The following is a 19,616-nucleotide window of genomic DNA, read 5'->3' as shown; positions in this document are numbered from 1 at the left end:
GGACCCTGGGAGCCTTTCTCAAGGAGTTCCATCTAGAACAGAGGAGGCAGAGTTAATTAAATTATAATCCACTGTTGGAGGGAAAGAGTCTCTTTCATCTAAAGAAAGAACACAACAAATACTGATAATGTGCTTCTAAGTAAAATGCTAATTGTATAAATATAACAGTACCTATTTTTAAAGGCAAACCAAGGGCAAATCATAAAGTCTAACAAGTGCAGAAGTACGCCTGCAACCACCGGGTTGCTGGGGTAGCTGACCACAGTTTTTAGTATTTACCAGAAGGAAAGTATGCATCCAGGTCCTGCCTGGCTAAACGTTGGGCTCTGGAGTTTGGCAACTTGTGACAAGCTTCTGCTTTCTTCAGAATGAACATAAAATGCCCTATTGAGATACAAATACAAATTGTAAGTTAGCCGACTGAGTTGAGGCACCTGCCTCTTAACCTTGTACTAAGCTCTGTGTCTGACTAAAATTAAGACTATACAATCAAAAATCAATAAATATGATGAGTCAAATTTGCTCTTATGAAAACTAAACTAGTATCTACCTCCAGGTTGAAAATCATGCAAAAAGTTAATAATTTAAGTGAATTCAGCCAAAAGCATATCTATACTCCCTCCCCACCACCCTTAAAGGAGTCATTTCACACTAACAACATAAACGTAATTGACACTATTTAGCTATTTGTCACACTATTTGTTGCAGTAACATAGAGCTTTAAATGCTTATCTTTCTCTTAACAGGCCTGACCAAGGGTGAACAAAAGCCTCTCCTTGCTTATTACCTTCAGTTGTGTTGGGAGTATGATCCCTAGGTGGAGCCTGTTGCTCAAATTCAGCCAAAAGGTTACTTCTAGAGTTCCATACCCAATCAAAATGGTCACCACTAATTGCTTCAAACCAACCACAGCTATCTGCTTCAAAGTCACATTTGGAGCCTGAAAAACAAAATGTGACTCCTAGGATGGCTCTCCGGAGTATTCATATACTTTAGAATCGTAAAGCTCAACTGAAATACCTTGTTATACTTCTCTAAGTACATTAAAGGATACATTTGAGGAAAAAATGGATCCTATCTGATCTGAAAGAAATAAAAACCAGAGTTGTGCTTTCCATACTGAAAAATTAATAAAGCAGAATTATCAATTTAAGAAATTACATTTTTACCAAATAATTTGTCAAAGAAACAGCATTATTCAGCTATATTGAGTATAGAATTGCCAAGGTCTACCTAATTTATTCGATACTCATGTTATTTCTCTGCCACTATGACATTATTTGGAAGACTTCATTGTTCCTACAGATTATTTTATACTAAAATATGAAAAGTAGCTACTTCAAAAAGATTAAAATTTGAAAAACCAAGATTATTATAATTAATATTACGTTCACCACCAATTTTGTAGAGCTTAATATTTCCCAAAGTATTATATGCATTGCATAATATTTATAGGGCAGAATAATTTGACCCACTTTTCAGGAAATAGGTAAGAAATAGTTAATTTCCACAAAGCCATTAGAAAAGAGGAAGAGAAAGACAGGACTGAGAAGTTATAATAATAGTATGAATTATAGCTAATATTTAATAGATACCTATGTCATAGACCCTGTACTAAACACTTTATATAGATCCAACTTTCACAATAGCCCAAGGAAGAAAGGAAAGTTCAGGGAAGTTATTAATCTAACTAAGGTCATAGAGTTAGGAAACTATGTAAATGGATTGAAATCCAAAGATTTTTCACTTCAATGATAATTATGACAGGTTAGGGGAAAAATACTAAGAATATTTAAAACTACATTTTTATAGGCCATCTCTGTTTATAAATACATAATATATAAATAACTCATAAATATACCTAGATTTCAGTGGTTTCAAAGTATGTAGTTGCCATTTCAATCCCTGAGAAAGTAATGCTTTTGATTCCTTTTTCAGACAATTAAAAAAAAACAAAGGGGGACACCTGAGTGGCTCAGTGGTTGAGCATCTGCCTTCGGTGCAGGGCATGATCTCAGGTCCAGGGATCAAGTCCCACATCAGGTTCCTGCGGGGAGCCTGCTTCTCCCTCTGCCTATGTCTCTGCCTCTCTGTCTCTCATGAATAAATAAAATCTTAAAAAAAAAGGATCCAGGAGTTCTTTTACGAAAATACAGAAAGAAAACAAGTTATTGCTACTATGGAATAGCTATCACACATAGTTCCCTGGAAAGGGAGCCTTATTGTCTATTGTCTGCTATCCAAGGAGATACCAATGTAGAAATAAATGAATATACTAATGGTGGTAAAATTTCAGAAACCACTGTGGCAATTTTCTAGTTTTATTAGATAAGATCCATCAAAGACAGCAATTTTTAACAGATGCTTTGCTGCTAAAATTTAAATATGCCTATCTAATATACTGTGTTCCCAAATATTTAGATTTCTATACACATTTTAAAAACTCACCTCAGCTGTTCAGAGATGTAATAAACCAGCTGAAATTAATTTAGCTAGCTGTTAACCAAATATACACTTCATAAGAACAGCTATTAAAAATTCTGTATGTCGGGACGCCTGGGTGGCTCATCAGTTGAGCAACTGCCATCAGTTCAGGTCGTGATCCCAGGGTCCAGGATTGAGTCCCACATTGGGTTCCCTGCAAGGAGCCTGCTTCTTCCTCTGCCTAAGTCTCTGTCTCTCTCTCAGTGTTGTTCATAAATAAATGAATAAATAATCTTAAAAAAACAGTCTTTTCTGACTTAGAGATATAATATTCTGGGTAAATTTTAACAATTGAGGTTCAAAGATTGTTCACTTTTCTGGAGCCTCACTATTGACTTTCTTAATTATCATCATTATCAGAAACAGCATAATTTGCAAAAACCATAGTTATCACTACTTCAGGGTTTATTGTATACCAAGCTTTGTGCTAGAAGCTGTTATGCTCATCATAGGATATCTGTTGACATAGTTTCTTTTTTAATTTTTTAAGATATTATTTATTTATTCATGAGAGAGACAGAGAGAGGCAGAGACATAGGCAGAGGGAGAAGCAAGATTCCCACAGGAGCCTGATGCAGGACTCGATCCCAGACCCCAGGATCATGCCCTGAGCCAGAGGTGGACGCTCAACCACTGACCCACCCAGGTGTCCCTGACATAAAGTTTCTAAAACTTATTTGTCTATTTCTATTTCTATGGATATGAGTAAAAAACCTAGTGACTCTATAGCAGCTTTTAATTATTTTCAGTAAAATTACTCTTGTTGCCACTATTAGTTATATAAATATAATTATAGTAGCTACCCCCAAAGAAAGGATGTTAGGGGATATTTGGTAGAAAGACACACAGGCTCCTACACTATCACTGTCACGTTGAGAGCTTTTCACTAGGAGAGAAGAAATTAAATTTATGTAGGAGCCAAGGAACCTTGGCAGGGTGATGGATACAGAATCAGATGGTCTTATATCAGACTCACTGTTAGAACTTCTTTGATGGTTTGAGATGATTCCTACAGAGAATCATGTATAAGAAATAAACATGAAATGAGCAAAGCACTGGAGCTGATAATTTGGGTCTCATGCAAAGACTTAAAAATTTAAAGAAGGGTACTCTTTGATATATACCCAAAGGAGCCCAAAACACATCCACACAGAAACCTGTACATGGCAATTCCTAACTGCCAAAACATGGAAGCAAAAAAAAAAAAAAAAAAAAAAAAAAGTCCCTCAATAGGTGAATGGACAAACTGTACTATACCCAGACAGTGGAGTGTTGTTCAGCACTAAAAATAAATGAGCTATCAATCCATGAAAAGCCATGGAGGAAACTTAAATGCATGTTACTAAGTGAAAGAAACCAGGCTGAAAAGGCTCCATACTGTAGGCTTTCAACTATTTAACATCTGGAAAAGGCAAAAATATGAAATGAGTAAAAGGAGGAGTGGTTGCCAGAATTTAGAGGTGGGGGGAAGGCTGATGAGGTGATTCACAAGAGTATTTTCAATACAAGAGCAATGTCATGAAAATACTTTGTATGATACCATATTGACAAATAGATTTTACCACGCATTCTTCCAAACCCACAGAATGTATCACACCAAGAGTGGACCATACTGGGCTTTGAATAATTATGATGTATCAGTGTCGAATCATCAGTTGTGACAAATGCCCCCCTCCCCTGCCCGCTGGGAAATCTGATGTAGGAGATGCTCTCTCTCTCTCTCTCTCTGTGTGTGTGTATGTGTGTGTGTGTGTGTGTGTGTGTGTGTGTGTTTAGGGCAGGAGAGGTATGTGGGAAATCTCTACTTTTTCCTCAACTTTTCTGTGACTTGAAAACTGTTCTGAAAAAAAAAAGTCCTAATAATTAATTAGTTGAGCTGCTGAAGAAAAGTCTGAGCTAGCAGAGGTTATTTCATGAAGTTTAAGGAAAGAAGCCATCTCTATGACATAAAAGTGCAAGGTGAAGCAGCAAGTGCTGATGCAGAAGCTGCAGCAAGGTATCCAGAAGTTGTAGCAAAGAGAATTAATGAAGGCAGCCACACTGAACCGCAGATTTTCAATGTAGATTAAACAGCCTCATAGTGGACGTTAGGACTTTCATAGCTAGAGAGAAGTCAATGTCTGGCCTTAAAGCATCAAAAGACAGGCTGACTCTCTAAGTTAGGGGCTAATGTAGCTGATGACTTTAAGCCAAAGCCAATGCTCATTTACTGTTATGAAATTCCTAGGGCCCTTCAGAATTATGCTAAATCCCTTCTATCTGTGCTCTATAAATGGAACTGCAAAGCCTAGATGACCGTACATCTATTTATGACATGATTTCTTGAATGTTTTAAGTCCACTGTTGAACTGACTGCTCAGAAAAAAAAAAAGATTCGTTTCAAAATATGACTGCTCACTAACAACGCACCTGGGCACCCAAGGGCTTTGACAGAGAGGTACAGTGAGATTAATGCTGTTTTTCTACCTCTAATACAACATCCATTCTGCAGCCCATGGATCAAGTGGTCATTTTCAACTTTCAAGGCTTAATATTTAAGAAACACATTTCATACAGCTATAGATGCCATAGATACTGATTTCTCTGATGGATGTGGGAAAAGTCCATTGAAAGCCTTCTGGAAAGGACTGACCACGCTAAATGCTATTAAGAACATTTGTGATTCGTGAGAAGCATTCAAAATATCAACAGAAATAGGAATTTGGAAGAAGTTGACTCTAAACCCCAGGGATGACTTTGAGGGGCTCAAGACTTCAGTGGAGGAAATAACTGCAAATGGGGTGGAAACAGCAGGAGAACTAGAATTAGAGGTAGAACCTGAAGTTGTGACTGAACTGCTGCAATCTCATAATAAAACTTGGATGAAATAAGTCAGTTAGAAAAAGATCAATACCATATCATCTCTCTTATATGTGGAATTTAAGAAATAAGACAGATGAACATAGGGGAAGGGAAAACAAAAAAAGAAGCAAACCACAGGAGACTCTTAGCTACAGAGAACAAACTGAGGGCTGCTGGAGGGGAGATGGGTGAATTGGGTGATGAGTATTATTGGTTGCACTTGTGATGAGCACATGATTTTATACATTAGTAATGAATCACTGTACTCTACTTCTGAAACCAATATTGAACCACATGCTAACCAACTAGAATCTAAGCAAAAACTTAAAATTTTTAAAAAAGTACTAATGCCAAAAATGAAGGCTTTAAAAGTGGGGGGAAAAACTTGAACAGATTAGGAGTTGCTTCTTATGGATGAAAAAAGAATATAATTTCTTGAGACGTAACCTATTCCTACTCCTGGGAAAGAATCTGTAAAGATTGTTGAAATGGCAATAAGGGATTCAGAATATTACATAAACTTAGTTGATAAAGCAGCAGCAAGGTTTGAGAAGACTGACTCCAATTTTGAAAGAGGTTGTACTGCGGGTAAGATGCTATCAAATAGCACCATATCCTACAGAGAACTGTTCATGAAAGGAAGAGCCAATTGATGTAGCAAATTTCATTGCTGTCTGATTTTAGCAAATTGGCACAGCTACTCCAACCTTCAGTGACTACCACCCAGACCAGGCAGCAGCAATCAACGTAGAAGCAGGACCTTCCACCAACAAACAATTATGACTCCTTGAAAATTTGTATGATAGAATTTTCTAACAATAAAGTACTTTTTAATTAAGGTATGTACATTGTTTCTTTAGACATAATACTACTGCACACTTAACAGGCTAAGGTATAGTGCAAACATAATTTTTATATGCACTGGAAAAGCAAAGAATTCATTTTATTGTGATACTTGCTTAGCTGCAGTGGTCTGGAACAAAAACCACAATATCTCTGAGGCGTAGCTATGATAACTGTAAGTCCACTAGGTTAACTCTCCCTGTTTATCTCTCTTTCTTGCTAGATTTCATGACCCTCCTTGAAAGTTACATGAAGGAGGACAAAAGTTATTTGAGTGTTCTAGTACATTGAGGTTCTACTTTATTTGATTTGATTAAGCAGAGGTTATTATAAGCTTTAAATACATTAAAACTATGCATACTATTTTAGAATATGTTCTCTACTCATCGTATTTCTTTGAGCTTCAGGCTTTTTCACGCATTCAAAAGGAGTTATAATAATTTTGGAGTTGTAATGTTAAAATAACTGTAGTCTTCATCAAAAGTTAATATTCATTAGTTATTTAAAGCATAAAATAGTCAAATATTTGTAAAAGTACCATGAAATCAAAAAGACTGCTATATGAATAAATAGATGAAATCTTTTAAAGGAACACCAATGCACAAACAGTAACACTTTACATTCAAAATTATTGCATTTGAAGTAGCAATTATTAATTACATTATTCTACACATGGTTTTAAGGATCTCCTGTAATCTGACCAGCAGAGGTACTATTGGGACATAATTCTCCAGGGTCTCTCATGTTTCTGCATGTCCTATAAGCTGAGCCATTAACTGCCCCTTTGTTCCAGACCATCCTTTTAAGGATATTAAAATAGTAAATGCTCATGAAAAATAGAGGTAGTGACTCCATCTATAAGAGAGGGCAAATTATTGTCTTGTATAATATAATAAGGAAAATGTACTCCTCTTAAACATAGGTCAGACACATTTGCTTGAATCCCACTATAAGATTTGGGTTCCATAAACACAGGCTTTCTTAGCTGTGATGCATAACCTATTTCTCATGCATATCAGCCTGGGCCCCTCTGAGCTGCTCCTGGGACTCAGGGAGCAAGAGGAACTAAGGCAAACAGGACATTTATGCTGGGTGTTACACCATTAATAATAAATCCTTTAGTCTCTGAACCAGAAGTCTCACCTATTTTGGCAGCATCCATAGAACTACATAGGCTAACTTGCTAGCTTATAAGTAAAGTTTCAGACTCTTCACATTTCTCAACACATCCTACATTAAATATTATGTATATACATATAAAATACATATATATATATATATATATATAGTGCTCACCAATAGGGAGCCTAAAATCTAGCATGGGAAATTTATAAACAGGAAATTATGACAACAGAATAACAAGTACTCATTCATTCACTCTTCATTCACTTGACAAAGATGTACTGCGTACACACTATATGTTTGGCACAGGTATAGAGTCTTCTAAGAAGACAGAAAAGTAAAATGGGGAAAAGAAAACAGAAAAAAATCTCTGTCTTCATGGCATTTAAATAATGTGAGTGAGAAAGGTAGGGATACTAGGTGAGATATTGAAAAACAAAAGAAATAGGTAAGACATATATAATTCATTTAATGATAATAAGGCAAAAAAAAAAAGAGAAAGGAATAGAGCATGACAGAGTAGGGTTGAAAATTCACAGATGGTGATCAAGGGAGGTGTCCTAGAAAACCTGACAACTAGGTAAACTCAGAGCAATCACTTTAATTTTTTGGCCTTAATTTTGAGGTATTGGAAACAATTAGGGATGCTTTAACAAATTCTGACTTAATCCCATCCCCATGGCTACTGTACTGAGAAAAGATAAAAATAAGGTGACATCAGCAAGAAAAGGAGATTTCAAAAATTCCGATAAGGAATGATAATGGTCTGGACCAGGGAGGTAATGAGGAGATAAAAACGAGGCATTCTGGTTATATTTTAAAGGCAGACATGATAGAAATAACTGGCATCAGTTACAAAATGTAAAAAAAAGATGAATCCATACGATTTTGAAGTCTTTGACCTGAGCATCTGAAACAATGGCAACGGGGGCGGGCCAGGATGCAAAGGAGTGGGGTCCTCCACACACCGGCCCCACCAACACCCCTAGATAACTTTCAAACCATCCTGAACACCTCAAATTCGAACTGAGATGTAAAGAACGCTACAGAGAGAAGGCTTTTCGCTTCTGACAAGGCAGGAAGGCGGAAAACAATAAAATAAAAAAGAATCCGGTGGGGGAGGGCCGCGAGGAGCCGCCGAGGCCGGGGAGAGCCTCGGGACAGGGCGCCCCGCCCGGGAAGCGGGCACGTTGACAATCCCCACGACTCTTCCCGGACGGAAAGGCGCTCAGCAGGGACCCGGGCGGGATCCCGGGGCGCCGGGGAGAGCGCGCCCCACAGCCGCCCATCTCCGTAAAGGGCCGGAGCGCGCCCCGCGGGGCCTGGGGGCGCAGCCGGAGGGTCGGGCGGGGCTCCGGGCGGAGGGGGCTCCCCGGGAGCGCGACTCCAGCGGCGCAGGCCCCGGACCCCAGGCCTCCGGGGGACACAGCCGGGATCCTGCGCTGCCCCGGGACGGGCCGAGGCGGGGAGGGCCCAGGACAGCGAGGAGGCTCCTGCTCCGGCGCCCCGACCTGTGCAGATCGGCGCCCCCGCCCCGGGAGCACCCAGGCCCCTGCGGACTGGGAGCCGCGGTGGTCACGGCGGGAGCGGACTCCAGGGCTGGGGAGACCTGGCCGCCGCCTGTGGGGTTGTCCCTCCTGGTGTCACCCTGTGCCTGGGAGAGGCGGGGCTGCCAGGGGACAGGGGCCTCACCGGGGCAACAGCTCCCCCTGAGCCCTACACCCGGCAGGGGGGCGGGGCAGCGCCCAGGTGCACACACCTGCGAGTCAGCACAGCAGCCCCTCCCCCGAAGACCAGCTGGAAGGTCAGGGCAAGAGCAAGTTCACCGAGCAGCACTGGAAAGCTCCAGGGCAAGTCCAGGGATTTACACGATATAGAACCAGAGGGTACCCCTCCTATTTTTTTCCTGCCTATTCCACTACAACTTGTTTTTATATCAGACTGTAAATTTTCTTTTTTTTCCTCTTTCCCACCTTACTACAATATTTTACCAACTCTTCATTTTTAAGATGCTTCCTTTTTGACTTTCAAATTTCTACAATGACACGTCCTAGATATACTTTCCACTTCTAGATTCCCTACAACATACTCAATTTTGGGATATATACAAGATATGGTTTTTGTTTTGTTTTGTGTTTTCTCTCTGCCTCATTTTGTTCTACAATGGCACAAGTTCATACCTTCTAAACCATGCCAGCATGCACCCAGAACCAAGTGGTATACCGTGCTGGTTCATTCTGTGAGATTATACTCTCTCTGCATTCCCATTCTGCCCCCCTCTTTTATTTCATTTATGTTTTGGTGGTCATTGGTGGGGCTCTCTACATGTATTTCTGGTTTATATAAATTTAGAACTGAGCATCTTCTAACATACAGAACTTAATATACTCAGAACCAAGAGGATCAACCTCTAGGACCCCTCAGGTAGACTACGTTCTCCCTCCACTACAACTTCGTCACCACCACCATCTCCCTTTTTTTTCTTTTTTCTCTTTTTCCTCTTTTGTTTTTTGTTTTGTTTTATTTTATTTTATTTTTTTACTTTTTCCTTCTTCTATGGTATTTTTGGCCTTTTATCTTTTATTGCTTTGTTTAAAAATTTATTTTTCACTTTAGTGGCCCTTTCCTTTAATTTTGTTCTCATCTTCGTTTTCATTTTCTGGTCTCTGACCTCATCAGAATCATCTACGGTGAAATTTACTTAGGTCGTGACTGATATTCCTGACTCAGCCCGTTCACACAGCCACTATGCACTGAACAAAATGACTAGAAGAATTAACCACAAAAGAAAGAAGCGAAACAGTACTCTCTGTAACAGAGTTACAGAAAATGGGTTACAATTTGATATCAGAAAGCCAATTCAGAAGCCCAATTATAAAGCTCCTGGTGGCTCTGGGGAAAAAAAGCATAAAGGACTCTAGAGACTTTGTTACTACAGAATTTAGCTCTAATCAGGTTGGAATTAAAAATAAATTAAATGAGATGCTAGCCAAACTGATGTCCTAACAGCTAGGGTTAATGAGGGGGGGAGAGTGAGTAACATAGAAGACAAGGTGATAGCAAGGAAGAAAGCTGAGGAAAAAAGAGAAAAACAATTTAAAAACCATGGGGAAAGGTTAAGGGAAATAAATGACAGCCTCAGGAAACAACTGGGGTTCCAGAAGACGCCAAGAGGGAGAGAGAACCAGAAAGTATATTTAAACAAATAATAGCTGAGAACTTCCCTAATTTGGGGAGGGAAACAGGCATTTAGAGCCAGGAAATAGAGAGGTCACCCCCCAAAATCAATAAAAACTGTTCAACACCTTGACATTTAATAGCGAAACTTGCAAATTCCAAAAATAAACAGAAAATCCTTAAAGCAGCCAGAGACAAGAGATTCTTAACTTATATGGGGAGAAATATCAGATTAACAGCAGACCTCTCCACAGAGACCTGGCAGGCCAGAAAGGGCTGACAGAATATATTCATGGTACTAAATGAGAAGAACATGCAGCCAAAAATATTTATTCAGCAAGGCTGCCATTCCAAACAGGAGGAGAGATAAAGAGCTTCCAAGATAGGCAAAAACTGAAAGAGTATGTGACCACAAAACCAGCTCTGCAAGAAATATTAAGGGGAACACTGTAAAAAGAAGAGGACACCCAAATAAATAATCCCTAAAAACAGAGACTGAATAGGTATTACGATGACACTATATTCATATCTTTCAATAGTTTCTCTGAACATGAATGGGCTAAATGATTCCATCAAAAGACACAGGGCTTCGGCCTGGAAAAAAAATAAAATTAAAAAACCCATCTATTTGCTGTCTACAGGAGACTCATTTGAGAGCTAAGGACACATCCAGTCTGAAAATGAAAGGGTGGAGAACAAGTTACCATTCAAATGGTCCTCAAAAGAAAGCAGGGGTAGCAATCCTCACATCAGATAAATTAAAGTTTATCCGAAAGACTGTAACAAGAGATGAAGAGGGACACTGTATCATACTTAAAGTGTCTATCAAACAAGAATACCTATCAATCATGAATATTTATGCCCCTAATGTGGGAGCTGCCAAGTATATCAGTCAATTAATAACCGAAATAAAGACACACTTAGATAATACACTAATAGTGGGAGGCTTTAACATGGCACTTTCTGCAAATGACAGATCTTCTAAGCACAACATCACCAAAGAAACAAGGGCCTTAAATGATACACTGGACCAAATTTCACCTATATATACAGAATTTTGCATCCAAATGCAACTGAATACACATTCTCCTTAAGTGCATGTGAAACTTTCTCCAGAATAAACCACATACGGGGTCACAAATCGGGTCTCAGCCAATACCAAAAGATTGAGATTGTCCCCTGCATACTTTCAGACCACAATGCTTTGAAACTAGAACTCAATCACAAGGAGATATTTGGAAGAAACTCAAACACATGGAGGTTAAAGAGTACCGTGCCAAAAGATGAAAGGGTCAACCAGGAAATTAGAGAAGAATTAAAAGATTCATGAAACTAATGAAAACGAAGACACAACCTTTCAAAATCTTTGGGATACAGCAAAAGCAGTCCTAAGAGGGAACTACATCACAATACAAGCCTCCCTCAAGAAATTGGAAAAAATTCAAATACACATGCTAATCTTGCACCTAAAGGAACTGGAGAAAGAACAGCAAATAAAACCTACACCCAGCAGAAGAAGAGAGTTAATAAAGATCTGAGTAGAACTCAACGAAATAGAGACCAGAAGAGCTGTAGAACAGATCAAAAAAACCAGGAGTCGGTTCTTTGAAAGAATTCATAAGATAGATAAACCATTAGTCAGCCTCATTCAAAAGAAATTAGAAAATATTCCAATTATAAAATCATGAATGAAAGGGGAGAAATCACAATCAATACCAATGAAATACATACAATTTTAAAAACGTATTGTGAGCAGCTATATGCCAATAAATTAGGCAATCTAGAAGAAATGGACGCATTTCTAGAACACCACAAGTTACCAAAACTGGAACAGGAAGAAATAGAAAACCTGAACAGGCCAATAACCAGAGAGGAAATTGAAGCAGTCATCAAAAACCTCCCAAGACACAAAAGTCCAGGGCCAGATGGCTTCCCATGGGAATTCTATCAAATGTTTAAGAAGAAACAATACCTATTCTACTAAAGCTGTTCCAAAAGATAGAAAGGGATGGAATACTTCCAAAATCATTCTATGAGGCCAGCATCACCTTAATTCCAAAACAAAAGAGCCCACCAAAAAGGAGAATTATACACCAATATCACTGATGAACTCAGATGCAAAAATTCTCGACAAGATACTAGCCAATAGGATCCAACAATACATTAAGAAGATTATTCGCTATGACCAAGTGGGATTTATCCCCCGGATGTAGGACGTTCAACACTCGTAAAGCAATCAATGTGATAGATCATATCAACAAGAGAAAAAACAAGAACAATATGATCCTCTCAATAGATGCAGAGAAATCATTTGACAAAATACAGCATCCATTCCTGAACAAAACCCTTCAGAGTGCAGGGATAGGGGGAACATTCCTCAGCATCTTAAAAGTCCTCTACAAAAGCCCACAGCAAATATTATTCTCAATGGGGAAACACTGAGAGCCTTTCCCGTAAGATCAGGAACAAGACAGGGATGTCCACTCTCACCACTGCTACTCAACATATTGTTAGAAGTCCTAGCCTTAGCAATCAGATGACAGAAAGAAATAAAAGGCTTTCAAATTGGCAAAAAGAAGCCAAACTCTCCGTCTTTGCAGATGACATGATACTGTACATAGAAAACCCAAAAGCCTCCACCCCAAGATTTCTAGAACTCATACAGCAATTTGGCAGTGTGGCAGGATCAAAATCAATGCCCAGAAGTCAGTGGCATTTCTATACACTAACAATGAGACTGAAAAAAGAGAAATTAAGGAATCAAACCCTTACAATTGCACCCAAAAGCATAAGATACTAGGAATAAACCTAACTAAAGAAGTAAAGGATCTATACCCTAAAAACTACAAAATATTTCTGAAAGATATTGAGGAAGACACAAAGAGATGGAAAAATACTCCGTGCTCATGGATTGGAAGAATTAATATTGTGAAAATGTCTATGCTACCCAGGGCAATTTACATGTTCAATGCAATCCCTATCAAAATACCATGGACTGGGCAGCCCCACTGGCACAGGAGTTTAGTGCCGCCTGTGGCCCGGGGCCTGATCTGGAGACCCTGGATCGAGTCCCACCCCAGGCTCTCTGCATGGAGCCTGCTTCTCCCTCTGCCTGTGTCTCTGCCTCTCTCTCTCTCTCTCTGCATCTCTATGAATAAAAAAAATGCCATGGACTTTCTTCACTGTGTTGGAACAATTCATCTTAAGGCTTGTGTGGAATCAGAAAAGATTCTGAATAGCCAGGGGAATATTGAAAAAGAAAACCAAAGCCAGGGGCAACACAATGCCAGATTTCAGCTTGTACTACAAACCTGTGGTCATCAAGACAGTGTGGTACTGGCACAAAAACAGACACATAGATCAATGGAACAGAACAGAGAACCCAGAAATGGGCCCTCAACTCTATGGTCAACTAATAATTACCAAAGCAGGAAAGATTATCCACTGGAAAAATGAAGGTCTTCATTAAATTCTCTTCAATAAATGGTGCTGGGAAAATTGGACAACCACATGCAGAAGAATGAAACTAGACCACTCTCTTGCACCAGACACAAAGATAAACTCAAAATGGATGAAAGATCTAAATGTGAGACAAGATTCCATCAAAATCCTAGAGGAGAACACAGGCAACACCCTTTTTGAACTTGGCCACAGCAACTTCTTGCAAGATACATCTATGAAGGGAAGGGAAACAAAAGCAAAAATGAATTACTGGGACTTCATCAAGATAAAAAGCTTTTGCACAGCAAAAGAAACAGTCAACAAAACTAAATGACAACCTACAGAATGGGAGAAGGTATTTGCAAATGACATATCAGATAAAGGGCTAGTATCCAAAATATATAAAGAACTTATTAAGCTCAACAGCAAAAAACCAAACAATCCAATCATGAAATGGGCAAAAGACATGAACAGAAATCTCACCAAAGAAGACAAAGACATGGCCCACAAGCACATGAGAAAATGCTCTGCATCACTTGCCATCAGGGAAATACAATTCAAAACCACAATGAGATACCACCTCAAAGCAGTGAGAATGGTGAAAATTAACAAGGCAGGAAACAACAAATGTTCGAGAGGATGTGGAGAAAGGGGAACCCTCTTGCATTGTTGGTGGAATGTGAACTGGTGCAGCCACTCTGGAAAACTGTGTGTGGGTTCCTCAAAGAGTTAAAAATAGAACTGTCCTATGACCCAGCAATTGCACTGCTGGAGATTTACCCCAAAGACACAGATGCAGTGAAAAACCGAGACACTTGCACCCCGATGTTTCTAGCAGCAATGTCCACAATAGCCAGACTGTGGAAGGAACTTTGGTGTCCATCAAAAGATGAATGGATAAAGAAGATGTGGTCTATGTATACGATGGAATATTACTCAGCCATTAGAAAGGATGAATATCATTTGCTTCAACGTGGATGGAATGGGATGGTGTTATGCTGAGTGAGGAAAGTCAATCAGAGGAGGACAAACATTATATGGTTTCATTCATTCAGGGAATATAAGAAATAGTGAACGGGATTATAGGGGAAAGGAGGGAAAATGAGTGGGAAATAGAGAGGGAGACAGAACATGAGAGACTCAAGTATTGGAAATGAATGAGGGGTAGTGGAAGGGGAGACAGGTCGGGGGATGGGGTGACTGGGTGATGGACACTGAGGGGAGCACTTGACAGGATGAGCACTGGGAGTTATATGTTAGCAAATCAAACTTCAATTAAAAATATTTTTAAAAAATGAAACAATGGAAACACCATTTATGAAATGGAGAAGACTGTGAAGAAGTAGGTTTTCGGTGAGTTGGAAACAGGACCTATGTTTTGGACATGCTATATTTAAGATCCTGTTAGGTATTCAAGTAATCATGTCTAGCAGAGACCTAGATATATTAATCAGTCTGTACCTCAGGTGAAAATTTCAGGCTGGAGATATAAATCAGAAAATAATCAAAGTGGCAAGAATAAGGCACAAAAATAAGAGAAAGATTAAGAGTGATTCCTAATGTCAAGGACATCAAGTCAAGTAGCTATTAAACTATCAATGTCAAAAGCTGATGATAGGTTTGATGAAGGTTGAGAAGAGACCCCTGGATCTAAATCACTGGTGACTTTGATGAGAACAGTGTCTGCTTGATGGTAACAGCAAAGCCCTCACTAAAGTGAATTAAAAAGAAATTCTAAAGATAAAAGCTAAAGGCAATATATATAATTATTTTTAGGTATATATTTTATAAAGAAAAGGGGAAAATGATATAATAGCTGAGGAAGAATTAGGATGGAGAGAAAAACATTTTTTTTAAGATGTGAGATACAAAAACTGTCTTTAGGCCAATAGAAAAGTCTCTGGAGTCATGTCAGGCAGGCATGGGTTCTACTTACAGGAGAAAGGGGTGACAATTGCTGGGAGCATGGACAGTTTATCCAGGATAAAGGAGAAAAGAGAGTTTGTAGATAGGTTGAAGGCTTGTTGGAGCTTACTAAAATCTTTCTGATTGTTCCTCTTTTCTCAGTGAAATAAGATATAAGATCATCAGCTGAGGCTAGGGACACGAACGCTGAAGATGGATATTAAAGACAGGAGAAAAATGTGCTATACCCTGAGGTAAATGGGTGAGTGAATGGAGTAGAGAAACACAATGATTCCTCGGAAGTACAAGAACAAAATTAAGGCAGTGATCATCCATATACAGTGAGGACAGACAACACTGCTTTGTTTTCTTCCCCAGCCACATTCAGCTGGGCAGCTGAGGGGGCTGAGAGGCACAGTTAATCTGTTAGTGCTGGGCAGCTCAGGTGGCTCAGCAGTTTAGCACTGCCTTCAGCCCAGAGTGTGATCCTGGAGACCCAGGATCGAGTCCCACATCAGGCTCCCTGCAGGGAGCCTGTCTCTCCCTCTCTCTCTGTCTCTTTGTGTCTCTCATGAATGAATAAATAAACCTTTTTATGAAAATCTGTTAGTGCTTTAGTGACTATCAAAGGACAACAAGGAAGTTGAAGGTCGACGTAAGGCAGTCATTCCAATATGAAGCAATGGAATTTAAACTGCCTAAGAAGGGAAGTTAGATATGAAAGGATGAGAGACACTGAAGTGTTGGTATGATCAGCAGATTGTAGGTACTGGTAACACTGGTATATTGATGGAATGGTAGAAACACAGGAAGAGAGCTAAAAATGGTAGGAAGTAGCTAAAAAAGGAAGATGGTTGCAGATTAGGGGTTCTAGTTACTGCTAAGAAAACACATACTACTTTTCATGCAAAAGGGAGAATGACTCAGAAGGTGGAACCAAGAGTCCAGACAACAGAAGTAAGAACCCATATCTAACAACCAAATTAAAGAACTCCAGCTCAAGTTTTCCCAGCTACATTTCAAAACTGCTTTGAACCAATGACTTCTTTTTCTACCTTCCATTCTCCCTCTCCTTTTTAACTAAAATGTCAGGTGTTATCCTGATGTCAATCTTATGATTATATGTTAAGAATTTTGGAAGCAGATAACTTCTATAGTTAATTTCACAGGTCAACAGATGGAAGGAATTGTGTCTAGGAGATATACTACATTTACCTGATAATTTGCGTGATGATTTCTAGACTTACAGAGAGACTAGATTTAATTGAAGATTTGGGCTTTTTATTGTGGCTATAATGGAGTGAGGTCCTTGGAAATCATGGGAAAAGTTGAATGCATTTTGTATATGAGAGGAATCACAGGGACCAGCGATTAAATTACAGTAAGCAGATTTGTAACATAGCCCTCATGCTCTCCAACCCCTGCTGTTATAACATTATTAAGTTATGTTACATGGCAAAGGAGTTTTGCCAATGTAACTAAGGCTACTAATCAGTTGATCTTAAGATATGAAGCTATCTGTTTAAACTAACCTAATCAAATATAGTCATGACTACCATTATTAACATGTTAATTAACATGTTAAATTAATGAAATTTCACAATCCAAATATAATTATGAGATCCTGATGAGCCTGAGTTAATTTATATTTCCATATATACATATATGGAAATATGTGTATACATATATCACAATTTATGTATGTGTATATATAGCCCAAAATATATAGTGTATGTATGTGTGTATCCCAAAGAAGATAAATTTAGATTCTTGCTAACTCTGAAAATTTAAGAGACAGTGGCATCACCAAGATGCTGACATAGGTCATTTCTGCTTTATTCTCCTTCAGAAAAACAACTACTGATGAACAAGACACAGCTGAGAAAATCCTAGAATAGAGATGATACTGAATCATCCCCTGCATCACAGAGACCAAGATAGACTGTATTAGAAGCGTAAGAGAAGCAACTCCTTTCTGACTACTTTGTCTTTCTCCCAGACAGGAGCAACACCACATGGAAAGGTCTTCCCTGAACCTCCAGTTCCCCCCAAAAGAAGCGAACTCAAGGGGACAATCAGCACCACCACCACTGCAGATTACTTCATGAGAGCCCCTACTCTGGTCTCGTGCCATGAGAATTGCAGGGGAAACTGTGAGGCTTGCAATAACCAACACACAGATCTTGGCAGATGCAATTCATGACTACAACTCCCTAAGTGATTAGTAATCCAAGTAGTGGCCCCAACCAGCAGCTTTGCTCATCACCAGAACCAAGTGTGGGACAAACTGTGATCAGAGAACTCACTGGAGTACATATCTGCTTGATTTGGGTTCTCATACAAGTTTTGCTGACTCTAGAAACTATATCCAAGCAAGAAGTTGTAGCTCCATTTGCTGGGGAAACTGTCTTCTGGTCCATCTTGCCAGAGGGCACTGACAAGAAAACCTAAAAGCTGTATAGCTCAGCAATACTCCAACCAAGAGGTGTGTGGGTGGTTCAGACAGTCCCCGAGGCAAAGCCAGTACAGGGTATGAAAAATTCCCCTGCTGCACCCAGGCAGGGGAATTAATTCACAGTGAAGGCTGAGGGTGCATCATGGCCTCACCCATAAGAAAAACTCGTTTGGGGAACATGTGAGCAAGGCCAGGAGGCACCCCTCCCAACCCCACCCAAGCAAGTAACCTGAAACACAGCCACACCCACTGTGGCTCCCAGGCCCCATCTGACCAGAAGGGCTGGCAAGGATATCTGGAAGCTCTGTAACCAACAATGTGTAAGCCAATAAGCAGAAAGGCAGAGCTAACTGTCTAGAGCAAAGCCAGTACCAGGTGTCGAGGGGTGGCCTGCTGTACCTAGGCAGAGGAATTAACTCATAGCCAAGGTAGAGAGTAGCTTCTGGCTCTTACTGAGTCAAAAGACAGAAAAGCAGAGAAGCCTGGAGCAGCACCTCTCCATCCCATTCAGAAAAGGGAACTAAAACAGCCCCACCACTGAGGATAGCATCTCCCAGCCCCACCTGACCAGAAGGGCTGGTGAAAAAAGGGAGCTACAAAAAGCCAGCAATACTGTAGCCAAGAGACAGACAGGCATATACAACAGTGAGCAGAACAAAGCCAGTGGCTCATATTTGGCCAGGGAACTTGGGACACAGGTCAGGATAAGATAACACACAAAGAGCTTTATTGCCTTTAAAGGTGCCCCTCCCACTGCTCCTGGGCAGAGAAACTAATTCATGGCCCCAATTATATTAATATAGCCTTCAGCTTTTGTGACCTGGGAACTTAACAAGACCACATGGGGAGCTGCTGTACAGGCCATCCAAAAGCTCTGCTTCTAGCTGCACTTGAAAAGAGAGAACAGCCCATGGCTTTCTACATCTGCAGAGCAGATGACCAAGAAATTCAGTGCACACTCTTGTGTTGATTCAGGTACCCTCAAATGAGCCATGCGGACACTGGGTCCTCCCCTGCTAGTGAAGGGAAATGAATTTACAGCCCTGTCTACTAAATATAGTACCCAGTTCAGACCATCTAGTAAGCCAGATGGAAAATTCATGCAACTGGGGGGGGGGGCATCCTACAGATTTCCACCTCTTTCCCTATACCCAAACTTAGAGCTTGGAAAGTTGCCTTGCCAAAAACTAGACCATAATAGCAGGTACCACCTGCCCAGTGACTTAAACTGAGGTGACTATTGAAGATCTATCTCTGCCAAAGCAAATCTATAGAGTCTAGAAGAGGAGCCAAATTATTCAAGTGTGCAGATACCAATGTAAGAAATCAAAGATAACAAAATCCAAGT

At 39.8% G+C, this 19,616-nt stretch overlaps 1 long non-coding RNA gene across 1 annotated transcript in view; it reads left to right on the top strand.

Annotated features, from left to right (window-relative positions):
- The window catches only part of LOC144309694 (uncharacterized), a 40,999-nt gene extending 22,683 nt beyond the window's left edge, over window positions 1-18,316 (top strand). Inside the window, exon 4 of the long non-coding RNA XR_013375613.1 lies at window positions 17,813-18,316. This is a non-coding gene — a long non-coding RNA (uncharacterized LOC144309694). The remainder of the gene's footprint in view (window positions 1-17,812) is intronic.
- The last annotated feature ends 1,300 nt before the right edge of the window (window positions 18,317-19,616 follow it).

This window comes from Canis aureus, unplaced genomic scaffold (assembly GCF_053574225.1).
Source record: "Canis aureus isolate CA01 unplaced genomic scaffold, VMU_Caureus_v.1.0 ptg000175l_RagTag, whole genome shotgun sequence".
Classification (NCBI taxonomy): Eukaryota; Metazoa; Chordata; class Mammalia; order Carnivora; family Canidae; genus Canis; species Canis aureus.
Note: the sequence above shows the minus strand (reverse complement) of the source record. Positions and strands in the feature narration are given on the sequence as shown.